General features: G+C 37.6%; 1 long non-coding RNA gene across 1 annotated transcript in view; it reads right to left on the reverse strand.

The window, feature by feature from the left end:
• The window catches only part of LOC120638394, a 66,510-nt gene extending 63,975 nt beyond the window's left edge, over positions 1 to 2,535 (reverse strand). Inside the window, exon 1 of the long non-coding RNA XR_005660046.1 lies at positions 2,415 to 2,535. This is a non-coding gene — a long non-coding RNA (uncharacterized LOC120638394). The remainder of the gene's footprint in view (positions 1 to 2,414) is intronic.
• Positions 2,536 to 11,809: the final 9,274 nt, after the last annotated feature.

Below are 11,809 nucleotides of genomic sequence, written 5' to 3' on the forward strand. Positions count from 1 at the left end.
TCTTCAAGCATTAAGCAGAGTAGAAATCTGGCTAAGAAAAATGTTTTTGCCTGACAGTACAACAAGAATTTGAAGCCGGTACTTGTGTCCTGGCATTCCACAGAACACTCCACAGTTGTTCTTAGTCAAAAACTAAGATTAAATATAATCTTTTCCTCCTACTGCCATATTTATATTACACACCTGACATTTGTCATAACTTCTTATTTAGGGAGATTTATGAATATATCTTATGCTTTGGGAAGAAATCTAACGTTTATACCTAAAATGAAGGAAACTCTCAGAAAGTAAAGTGAGAGATGATAAAAGAAAAGTAGATGCTGTAAAATCTCACAAATATGGATATAGGGAATTCAGAATGTTCAACAAGTATCCCCGAATTAACCAATTAATATCTGGGATACTCAGAAGATTTCAGATGAGTGAAAACCTCTCAAACAGCCTGAGATTTATTTCCCCTAGCCATAATTTAAATATATTTCACTAGGAACATGGCATATAAGTAAAAAATTAACAAAAAATAAACAATACCATACTACTACCAAACTGCTACTGTAGGTAAAGAACTGATTCATCTGAAAAAAAATTAGAAATTGAATAATAAAGTTAAATTTCCTAAGAAAAGCTTAAATTGTATTATAAATGTGAAATACCATTAATTTTTAATAACACTGGCAATTAGATCTTGGTGAATTTTGCAGGATTTTATCACCTCTCATGAAGCACACACAGGGAATTATTTCAATTTTGTATTTTTATTTTATTGATACCCTAATATTGCAGACCAGGGCTTTTTCACTAGGTTGATAGAAGTTGAACAGGAAATATATACCTTTTCTATGGAATGTTGAACTATGCTAAAGTCCCAGTTGTATTTCTTTTTCCTTCCAAATATATGACTGATCAGACTACCATACAAACAAAGAAAGGGTTGTCCCTGACTGTACTTTTCCATGACCTGAAACCCTCTGTCCTATTTTTTTTTAATTGGCATGGCTCTATGAATAAAAGAAATTTAGTGAACAGTAACAGTAACAGAGATTAGAGTAATAATATATAGCCTGTGGATATATAGGTCAGAGAATATGATTAAAATTGAATCACGAATATCATATTCATATGAATAGCATTCCTTGTTGTATTGTTGACTCACTGCATGATTCTAAATATAACTATAAAGTATCTGAAACACCACTTTTGGCACTTAGTGACATATCCGTGGTATTTGGTTACACAATCATGAGCATTAGAATAATACTTAAAAATATTTTCCAAAACACTTTCATATTAAACTCATTTTGTCCTCACAATTTCCCTAGGAGTTTCAGGTATTATTTTCTGTATTCAAAGTTCATAAAATGGAGATAAGAACAATAATTATCTTTTGAGCACTTACTATGTGCCAGGCACTGTACTCAGTACTAGAGTGGATACAAGCAAATTGGGTTGGACACAGTCCCTGTCCCACAGGAGGCTCACAGTCTCAGCACTCATTTTATAGATGAGGTAACTGAGATCGAGAGAAGTGAAGTAACTTGCCCAAAGTCACACAGAAAACACATGAGAGAGTCAGAATTAGAAACCACAGCCTTCTGACTCCCAGGCCCGTTATCTACCCACTATAGCATGCTAATTGTGACTTAACAAGATGAAACACAGAAGGCCAGGGTCAGAACTGAGGTTCACCTTCCCCAGAGCCCACAGTCTAAGAGGGAGAGAAAACAGGAAGTTTATCTCCATTTTACATCAGAGGAAAATTGAAACACAGTCACTTGCCAAAAGTCACATAACAAGCAAGTGGTAAAGCCAAGACTAAAACTTGAGTCTTCTGACTCCCAATCAATCAATGGTATTTATTAACCTTTTCTGTGTGTAGAGCAGTCCCATGCTATTTTCACTGACTCTTATTCTGTGAATATTGAACATACTTAAATTTCAAATACTGTACTTAGAATATTATATTATGAAATACCCAATTTTTAACAGATATACAGCTACTCTTGGCAAGTGTTTGGGACAGTGCTCTGCACAGAGTAAGTGCTCAATACCATTGACTGATAATATAAATTATTTGAAGCTAATGAGACCACCGAATGATTACACTATACTACTTTTCCTAACTCTAACAAATTAAAATAGTAGGGTCACCCCAAAACATTTCAATTTTTCCTGATCAAGAAAGAGAAAGTCAAATTTTAACTTTGAAGAACATGCTCTGAGTTGTCCAGTATAGATAAAAACCAATATTTTTTAAACTATTTATTGTTAGTTCCCTCTAACCTTCTCATGCAACTTTGACATTACTAATGCATACACACACATAAATACACACTCATGCTGCACATCCCCATCTCTGACCATTAGAACCCATCTCAAGCTTTTAAATTTCTTCACTTCTTTGACTGTGCTAATACCTTGGTTGATCTCATTCACAGTTCTGCCTGCTGGTAGTGTGCTAGGTGAGTTCAGGAGGAATCGGTGAAACAGAAAGTGTGGACTAGCAGCTGAAGTAGTTGTCATTGTTCCTGATTGTTGATGGAGCTTAGCTGTGTAAATAGAAGTGTTACCAAGGAAACAGAGTGAGTGAATAAACTTATTCTGGCAGTACCCTCCTTTCTGAAAAGTACATTCACCTGAATCTTAAAAAGAACAATAATTGTGGTATTTGTTACATGCAAAGTATGTCCTAAGCACTGTGGTAGATGCATTACAATCAGATACATTTTTTTCCCAAACGGTGCTCATAGTCTAAGGGGGAGGGAGGACAGATGTTTAATCCCCATTTTACAAGTGAGAACACTAAACCACATAGAAGTTAAGTGACTTGCTCAAAGTCACAGAGCAGGAAAGTAGCAGAGCCTGTAAGCTCACCTCTGCTTGAGTCTCAGTCCTCTGCTCTTCCCATCAGACCATGCTGCTTCCCTGACTCTGAGAGTTAGGAACTTAGTGGAAGAAAGTAGAATCAGCCAAGCCTTACTGTTGGTCCAAGGAGAGAGACTATTCTGGGAATTAAAAAAGCTGGCTTCTAATAGCTGATCTACCTGTAGCTTTAAAAAGTGGTCAAGACCACACACATATAATTTTCAGTGTTCTGCACCCCTGCCTGTCTATACACTTGATGAACATGACCTTCAGGGACAAGGAAGTGTCACTGTTAGCTTGAAAGCCACTAGTAATAGAGTCAATTCCTCTGTATGTATTCTTTGTTTTGAAATCACAGGACTGAATCTTATCTGTGGTTCTCAATGGAAAACTCCTTTAGTATTATCAGATCCAGCCAATAGCAGCCTGGTAGGAACTTAGCCAATCAGTGACCAGGCAAATCTTTTAAATGCAGCAGAAGGAGGGTTATGCCTTTTTGCTCCCTGCTGTCCTGGTGTGTGGTTCTGCACCTCCAGCTGGTTTGATGGCAAGTATTTTGGCTTAGGTGTGTGTACTTGGGTTCAGAATAGCTTTTTCAGCTTCTTAAGTGTAAGAAATTGGAATTAGCTTCTCTCTTCCCTTTTGCTCTATCTGGGTTTCATTGAGCTTCCCTTGGACTATGATTTTTGAGTGTGACTTTAGAATGTTTGCAGCAGCTATGCATCTTTCTGTGAGTCCATCTTCTTCTTGATTGTTTTATTGAGACTGTTGCATCACACCAACTGGATTGTAATAAACAACCTTTGGTGTTTGAATCATACTATGTGAAACTATAAGGCACTCAGAATATTAATTCTTAGTATACTGAGCACCACGAATTCCCCAGCACTGTTAGAAATATAGTCAAGATTACAGAGGATGAAAAGAAACAGAGTAATTCACACCACTGCCCAACTAACTTGCTTGGCAAATTTTTTGTATGTTTGTTTTTTGTTTTACTCCCTTTCTTTTGTTTCAGCTCAACTGAGAAATCACTGGCATTTACTGAGTGCCTAACAAGTTCAGACAGTTCTTCACTAAGCACTTAAGAGAATGCAACATAATCAAAAAACATTCCCAGCATTCCAGGAGCTTACATTAATTAGATTAATGTAAACAGAAGTTTCATGCTACCTGCCCTGGGTCCAGCCCAGGTCAGCAAAGCAGGGGCCCAAGTTTTGCTGGCTGGCAAGTGTGAGAAGGAATCCCAAGAAGGCTTGTTCTCCGTTATAGTTGATGCATCAGAAACTTGAAAAAGTCAGGAGGTGGGAGGAATATGACAAGATTTGTAACAGAATCTTATAAGATGCCATATTACTGATGAACTAAGATGTTAGTTTCCATGTACCAATACTGCCATATGTGGCCTGAACTCTGTAATTAGTTCATTTTCCAAAGACAATAGAGTGGAAGAGACCTGGAGCTGGGTATAAGTCATGTCGGCTCTTCAGCCACTAGATAATGAAATCACGGGGAAAGAAATCTCTCATCTCCACAGTCTCATAGTAATGCCAAACTAAACAAGCATAAAATGGAAGGATCATTAAAGCTATCAAGAAACGTGTATATTCTGTAATGGCCGATAGGCTCAGATTAGATTAGCTCTGTGTTCATACAATGTTGTATCTCTCCCAAAAAGATAGAATCAACAGCCATGTATCCTGCATAAACCAGTCATGAGAAGCAGCATGGCTTAGGGGAAAGAGCATGGACCTGAGGCTCAGAGGATATTCTGATTCTGACTCCACCACTTGTTTGCTGTATGACCTTGAGTAATTCACTTAACTTTTCTGTGCCTTAGTTACCTCAACTGCAAAACAGGAGATGATAATAATAATGTTGGTATTTAAGAGCTTACTATGTGCCAAGCACTGTTCTAAGTGCTGGGGTAGATAGAAGATAATTGGGATGTCCCACATGGGACTTACAGTCATCAGATCCATTTTACAGATGAGGGAACTGAGGCCCAGAGAAGTAAAGTGACTTGCCCAAGCTCACACAGCTGACAAGTAGAGGAGCTGGAATTAGAAGCTATGACCTCTGACTCCCAAGCTCGGACTCTTTCCACTGAGTCAAGCTGCTTTTCTATGGACCTGGTTAGCATGTAGCTCTGCCCTAGTACTTAGTACAGTGCCTGGCACTTAGTAAGCATTTTAAAAAATATTAAAAAAAAAAATACAACTGGGTTTGTACAAGCACTCTTCCCCCTTTCCTACCACACACACCTCTAAGTAAATATGGTCTCTCAATAAAAAAATAATAGTTATGGTATTTATTAAGTGCTTACTATGTGCCAAGGACTGTTCTAAGTGCTGGGGTGGATACAGGGTCATCAGATTGTCCCCATGTGGGGCTCACAGTCTTCATCTCCATTTTACAGTTGAGGTAATTGAGGCCCAGAGAAGTGAAGCAAATTGCCCAAGGTCACAAAACAGACAAGTGGAACAGCTGGGATTAGAACCCATGTCCTCTGACTTCCAAGCCCGGCCTCTTTCCACTAAGCCACGTTAGTTCCCTTCATTTCTCGGGGCTTCAGTGACCTCATCTGCCAAATGGGGATGAAGGCTGTGAGCCCCACGTCAGATAATCTGATGACCCTGTATCCCACCCAGTGCTTAGAACAGTGCCTGGCACGTAGTAACTGCTTAACAAATACCATCACTATTATTATTATTAGCTTGCCCAAATCTGTGGGAAGCATGAGAGGTCTCTCACTAATTTTTTAAGTTTGTGCAGCATGCATTTCTCAAAGTTAAATGATCTCATTTAAATTAATATCATTTACTTAATATTAAATTGTTTCCCCTTTAAGTAGTCCCAAATGATTAAAATAGCAAAGTTATTTACTCAGATATTTGCTCACTGAAAAGCAGGATGAATTTTACAAAATATTAGCAAGATAAATGCTAAGTAATTTTATGCATTTATTAACCATTTTTAATGTTGGTGGACTATCTTATCCACAGAATACATGAGTTTGGATATTGGGTTGGACTATGTCAGGAAAGGGTTTCCACAGAAGAAAGCCATTGAATATTCACCCAATTGTTAGAAACTCAAAGGGAGAACAATCCCCACTAAAACACCACTGGTACCAACAGATCCAGTCCACTTGCTTGCTTTTTCATCAATTTCATGCCTCCCACTCTGGAAGGAAGGATAGTTTTTCCACTCTTTTCTCTTTATATTTCTCTTAGTTCAGTTTGTCATACTTCCTGCAAGACCTTTTTTTTTTTTTGAGGGCCCTGAGATAATACAGCCCTCAGTGGCATATATTTTCTTTATGTCTCCAAGATGATAAAAGTAAGAAAAGATAAAAATGTATTAAATCATCGCAATAAAGCTGACACTACACAATTGACCCAGATAAAACTCTGCCCTAACCCTGCCAAGAATATGCAATTTAAGTTAGACAGAAAGGGGAAGGAAAAATAAGAAGGAAATGAAAAGAAAGAGACACAGGCTAAGTGAAAGTCTGTGTGAAAGAAGAAAGGAACTTAGCCTCATATTTTCCTTATGTTTCTTTCAGACACTAGGCAGTCGGGCGAGCTTAGTGCTGAGTTTTCTAGTACTTATTTTTTTTCCAGGCCGAGGGTCTTGGCAATTTCTCTATTTTCCCCAGGAAGGAAAGAGTACTCGAGCATATTATTTTCATCGACAGTCTGTGGAGCAAAGGAAATATTATTTTGAAAGGAAAATCCCAAATTCATATGTATCTTTAAGGCAGAAGCTTTTGTGGATTTGTTTTCAGTGGGGAATTTGGCAGTGGTGATTTCTGGGATCATTTATATGGATCATCTGAAAGCTGTTTAAGCAAGTACTGGGCATATTCTTTTTCTGCAAATTTGTGTCCTTCAACTCAACTTAGAAGTTGTGTTAATGACTATCACTGCTAATGGATGCTGTAGCTGTGACCTATTTAGAAATGAAAACAAAGTAGAATTTTGCCCCACAGTTAGCCTCTCACCCCTAAACCAGTTACTTTGAAATTTATGTTGTTGCCAGATAGCTCCAGACCCCTGTTATCATCTCCAAGACCTCAGTTCCACAGCTACAGCTTCGGGAATGCCACTTCTGAGCCCAGCCCCAAACCCTATCTCCCTAGGTCCCTAGCCCCAGATTCTTTACCCAGCTTCCCAGCTCCAAGACTAATTAAAAAATGACAGTGAGAGAAAATGAGAGAAACTCTCCATCTTCCCTTGAGAAAAGTTTTGTGTGCCCCAGGATTCATTTTTTTAATTAGTCTGGGAGTTGGACATGGAAGCCAGGGCTGGAGTCTAAGCTGCCAGAGGCACTTAGGTAAGATATTTGAGATAAAGCTGTATGGGTCAGGCAGTTCTACTAAGGAAAGATATAGACATGTTAACAGAACCTGAAACCTATTTGCAACATTATTATTTTATTTCATTGAGAAACAGTGGCCTGGTGGAAAAATCATGGATCTGGGTGTCAGAGGAACTGGGTTTTGATCCTGACACTGTCAATTACTTGCTGTATGACCTTGGGAAGGTCACTTAACTTCTCTATATCTGTTTATTCATTTATAAAATGGGGATTCAATACCTGCTCTTCATCCTTCTAAGACTGTGAGGCCCATGTTGGATAAGGACTGTGTCCAACCCCAGTGCTTAAAACAATGCTTGACAAATGGTAAACTCTTAATAGATATTATTATTACTGTTGTTGTTATTAGTATTGATAATTTGAGCCAAGAGTCTGCAAGTTAAGCCTGAAGGGTAAGTAGCACATCTTTGGGAATTATAGAAGTGGGTTAATTTCTAATTTGCAGTGTACATACCTTACATCCTCTAGATCCTATGATTCCTAAGGAAGTCTTGTTACCCACACCCTGTTCTTCCTGTGTAGGAATAGCCCATTAGAACTGGCTTCTCTTTGTAGTGATGATCTTTTCGTGACTGTCTACATGTTGAGCTGCTTATGAATTACAGTCTCTATCTTTTTCTGTTTTTCAGACTTCCTGAGGTTAATACTAGAGAAACATCTTAAGGAGGATATGCAGTAGAAATCTTAATTATTTTGGAGTCTGGACTGACCTAGACCAATGTTCTAATTCAAGTTGAGAAAGACTGATCCTGAGTCAAAAATCTCACAGTGACTCACCAGGATATGAGGCAGAAGCACCCACCCTTTATTTGTAATCAATAATGTTGGGTTAAATGCATCTGTGATTTCTAGAAAGAGCACTTTCATCATTATAAGTTATGCTTAGGGCATGTGTGAGAAAAACTGTTCTCCACTATCTATAGAAGAAAGAAATGACCCAAAGCCTCAAAACTAGCCAGATATTGACTGCTACCTGGAATCTTGACGTTAATGCCACTAGAAAAGCCTGCATTCTCTCTCCCACATAAAGTGACCTTAGAGTTGCACAGAATTTTTTTTTTTTTTAATAGAGTGGCATTTCTCCAAATGGATACTAGGTTACTAAAAGCTAAAGTGCTCTAACTTAAAGGGTACAGTTAGACTTTTCACCTAGCCAATGCATTTTTCTACTCTATGCTCAGAATGCTTCAAGCTATGAAATATCAAGTTGTTATTAATCTAAACTGTGCCTAAATATGGGAGTGGGCAGGGAGAAAATGGGAGTGGAGAGAGGAAAAAAAGATGAGAGAATCAAGAATCATTTTTGATTGTTTTTTTCCCTTTCTGACCCTTTTCCAATCCAAAACTTTATAATATAGTTGCCTCTAGAGCCTAGGCTCCATTCCGCAAGGAAAGGAGTCTCCTTGTCACTAATCAACCTTTATGGATAAGGTTAGTCAAGTCAAAAGGGATTTTCTGACTTCTTGTCTAATGGAGTGTAATTTAAATCTACATTTTCTCTTACATTATTTTCTATCTATGATTAAAACACTTGCTACTGATCATAGTTTTGTACAGGGAAGCTTTCTGTCTTTCATCCATGCTTACTAATATATGTATAGAACAACTGTGTCCTGATGTAATGGATAGAGCACAGAACCAGGAATCGGAAGGTCATGGGTTAGAACAGTGCTCTACACATCGTAAGCGCTCAATAAATACTATTGAATGAATCCCAGCTCTGCCACATGTCTGCTGTGTGAACTTGGGCAAATTACTTAACTTCTCTGTGCCTGTTACCTCATCTGTAAAATGGGGGTTAAGAATGTGAAAGGGACTGTTTGTAACCTGATTAGCATGTACCTACCCCAGTGCTTAGAACAGTGCTTGTCACACAGTAAGCACTTAACAAGTACCATAATTATCTAGTGCTTAGTACAGTGCCTGGCACATAGCAAGTGCTTAATAAACACCTTAATAATTATTACTGACCAATTTCCTCATCTTTTATTCCTTCTGAATATCCATTTTGTAAGTGGGAAGATAATTCTGCTCCTCTTTGATTTCATTTTGGCTAGAAGGCTCAGTCTCAGCAATATGAATCTAACAGCCTCATTTCTTCTCCTACTAGAGAAGCAGTGTAGCCTAGTGGCAAGAGCACAGGCCTTGGAGCCAGAGGACTTGGGCTTTAATCCCAGCTCCGCAACTTGTCTGCTGTTACCTTGGGCAAGTTACTTCTTTGTGCCTCAGTTCCCTCTTCTGCAAAATGGGGATTCAATACTTGTTCTCCCTTCTATTTAGACTGTGATCACCATGTGGGACCTGATTTATTTGTATCTACTACAGTACTTAGTACAGTGGTTGGAACAAAGAAAGCATGTAACAAATACCATCCGTATATTCACCTATATTACCAATTTGTGGCTTTATGTTCAACACTTTTTGTTTTCTGATCAGTTTCTCTGCCATTGATTTTCTTTTCTTTCTTCATCTGAATTCTTCTATAAGAGCAATTCTTATTTTAAAACAGAGTGAATTGTATATCTGGCACTATTACCAGAGTAATTAGGCAAACAAACACATACACATCTCCTAGGTGATCTTGTAAACATTTCTAACATCTCTTAATCCCCATGGAAGTGAAGGACCTCAACTGCCTAATCCTGAGATGCATTTTAGGCCCTAACTTGTGCCTGCAAGAAGCACTCAAAAGCAAGGAATGTGAGAAGCTTGGGAAGAAGAGTTAAAAACACCGGGATAACAGAAAATCACTTATGAATTGAAACAAAAACACTATAATTTCTTTAAACTATATTGTGAAATTTTGAAGTAGTCTTTTAAAAAAAATAATAAAATCATTTTTTATTCTAAATTGGATAAAGAACTACAGAGCTGATTTTAGGGTCAGCTGCAAGACTTGATGACCTGGAACATGCATTTTAAGGAAGCATCCCTAGAGTACCTACACTACACAAGGGGCAGTTTCCCAGTTGGGAGCAAATCTTCTGTTGTGGCTCCCTCAGAAACAGGGCTGTGGAAGAAAGGAAGGCTTCATTTATTGAGAAGAATGATAACATCAGCATGACCTTTCTACCTCTTCCATTTTCATAGCTTTGCTGAAATTGGTTGTTTCTAGTTACCTCGACGTATCTCATCATAGGTATAATGTTTTTATATATCCTCTCTACTTATAAATTGTAAAAATGAGTTAGTGATGACTATTGGGAGAGTTATAGTGAGCACAGAAAATTCAAAGACCAAATTATTCATCAGCAAAGAAGCAGCGTGGCTTAGTGGAAAGAGCCTGGGCTTCGGAGTCAGAGGTCATGGGTTCGACTCCCGGCTTTGCCACTTGTCAGCTGTGTGACTGTGGGCAAGTCACTTAACTTCTCTGTGCCTCAGTTACCTCATCTGTAAAATGGGGATTAACTGTGAGCCTCACGTGGGACAACCTGATTACCCTGTATCTACCCCAGCGCTTAGAACAGTGCTCGGCACGTAGTAAGCGCTTAACAAATACCAACACTATTATTATTATTATCTTTGAGGACCTTCTCTGAACCTAAATTTCCTAAATGTTGTACAAAATTTAAGGAAAAATAAGTGGCCTCTGCTAATGAACACTTCTTATTCTAAAGTCAAACTCAATATGCCCATATGTGGTGTTTTCTGCAGTGGTGACTGGTTTAAAAAATATATTTTTAACCTTTTCCTATGTTAAGTATACGAGCAGGCTGTTCATATCTTCTTTTAGACCTGAGGTCACTTTTCAAGGAAAACTCTGTCTACTGACACTTAAAAAATTTTCACATGGACAACAGGTGCACCCTCATCCCAAGTTTTACCCCAAGTGACCTATCTGTAAACTGCTTAAAAACAGTACGTGGTGTAAAAGTGTCTATTTCAGTGAAACTTTCCAATATCTTCTGAAAGTAGAGTTGTAGGGCTTTCTTAAAAAAAAAAAAAAGTCCCTAAGTATTTATCACAAAGTATATAGGTGCAGCTTTATTTTAAAACATCAGTCCTATTCCTACAGTCCAATATATGTTGTAAGTTTTTAATGTCATTAGATTTTTTTCTATCACTTGCAATATATATGATCAGATGGGGACCAATTCATATCCTTTAATTGGAAATGTTAATTTTAGTCAATAACTTTAATCATAAAGAAAACAAATTCTGTAAATCATTAGCAATGTAACATTATTTTAATAGTATAATTGCTTATATTTATATACATATTGTTTAACATTAAAGGTAAATAATTTGTATCTTGCATATCTAATTCATGCAAAAACAGTTGAAAGTATTTCCCATATTTTTCATAAATATTGGGAAACCTTTCAATAGGATGCATATAAACACTAACTTGGAATTTTCATTACTGTTTTTTCACCTCAAACATACATTAAACAGTTTTTAGGAACTTATATGAACAAGCTTGTTTCCCAATAATTCATATAATTCTATTCTATTGAATAATCATGTCCATAATAACCACTTAGGAGGACCCAAACATAATACCATATTTCCTATGGCTACTGTCCCATAGGGTGAAATCAAAATATCCAACTTATCACAGAAA

Source organism: Ornithorhynchus anatinus, chromosome 1 (genome assembly GCF_004115215.2).
Source record: "Ornithorhynchus anatinus isolate Pmale09 chromosome 1, mOrnAna1.pri.v4, whole genome shotgun sequence".
Taxonomy (NCBI): domain Eukaryota; kingdom Metazoa; phylum Chordata; class Mammalia; order Monotremata; family Ornithorhynchidae; genus Ornithorhynchus; species Ornithorhynchus anatinus.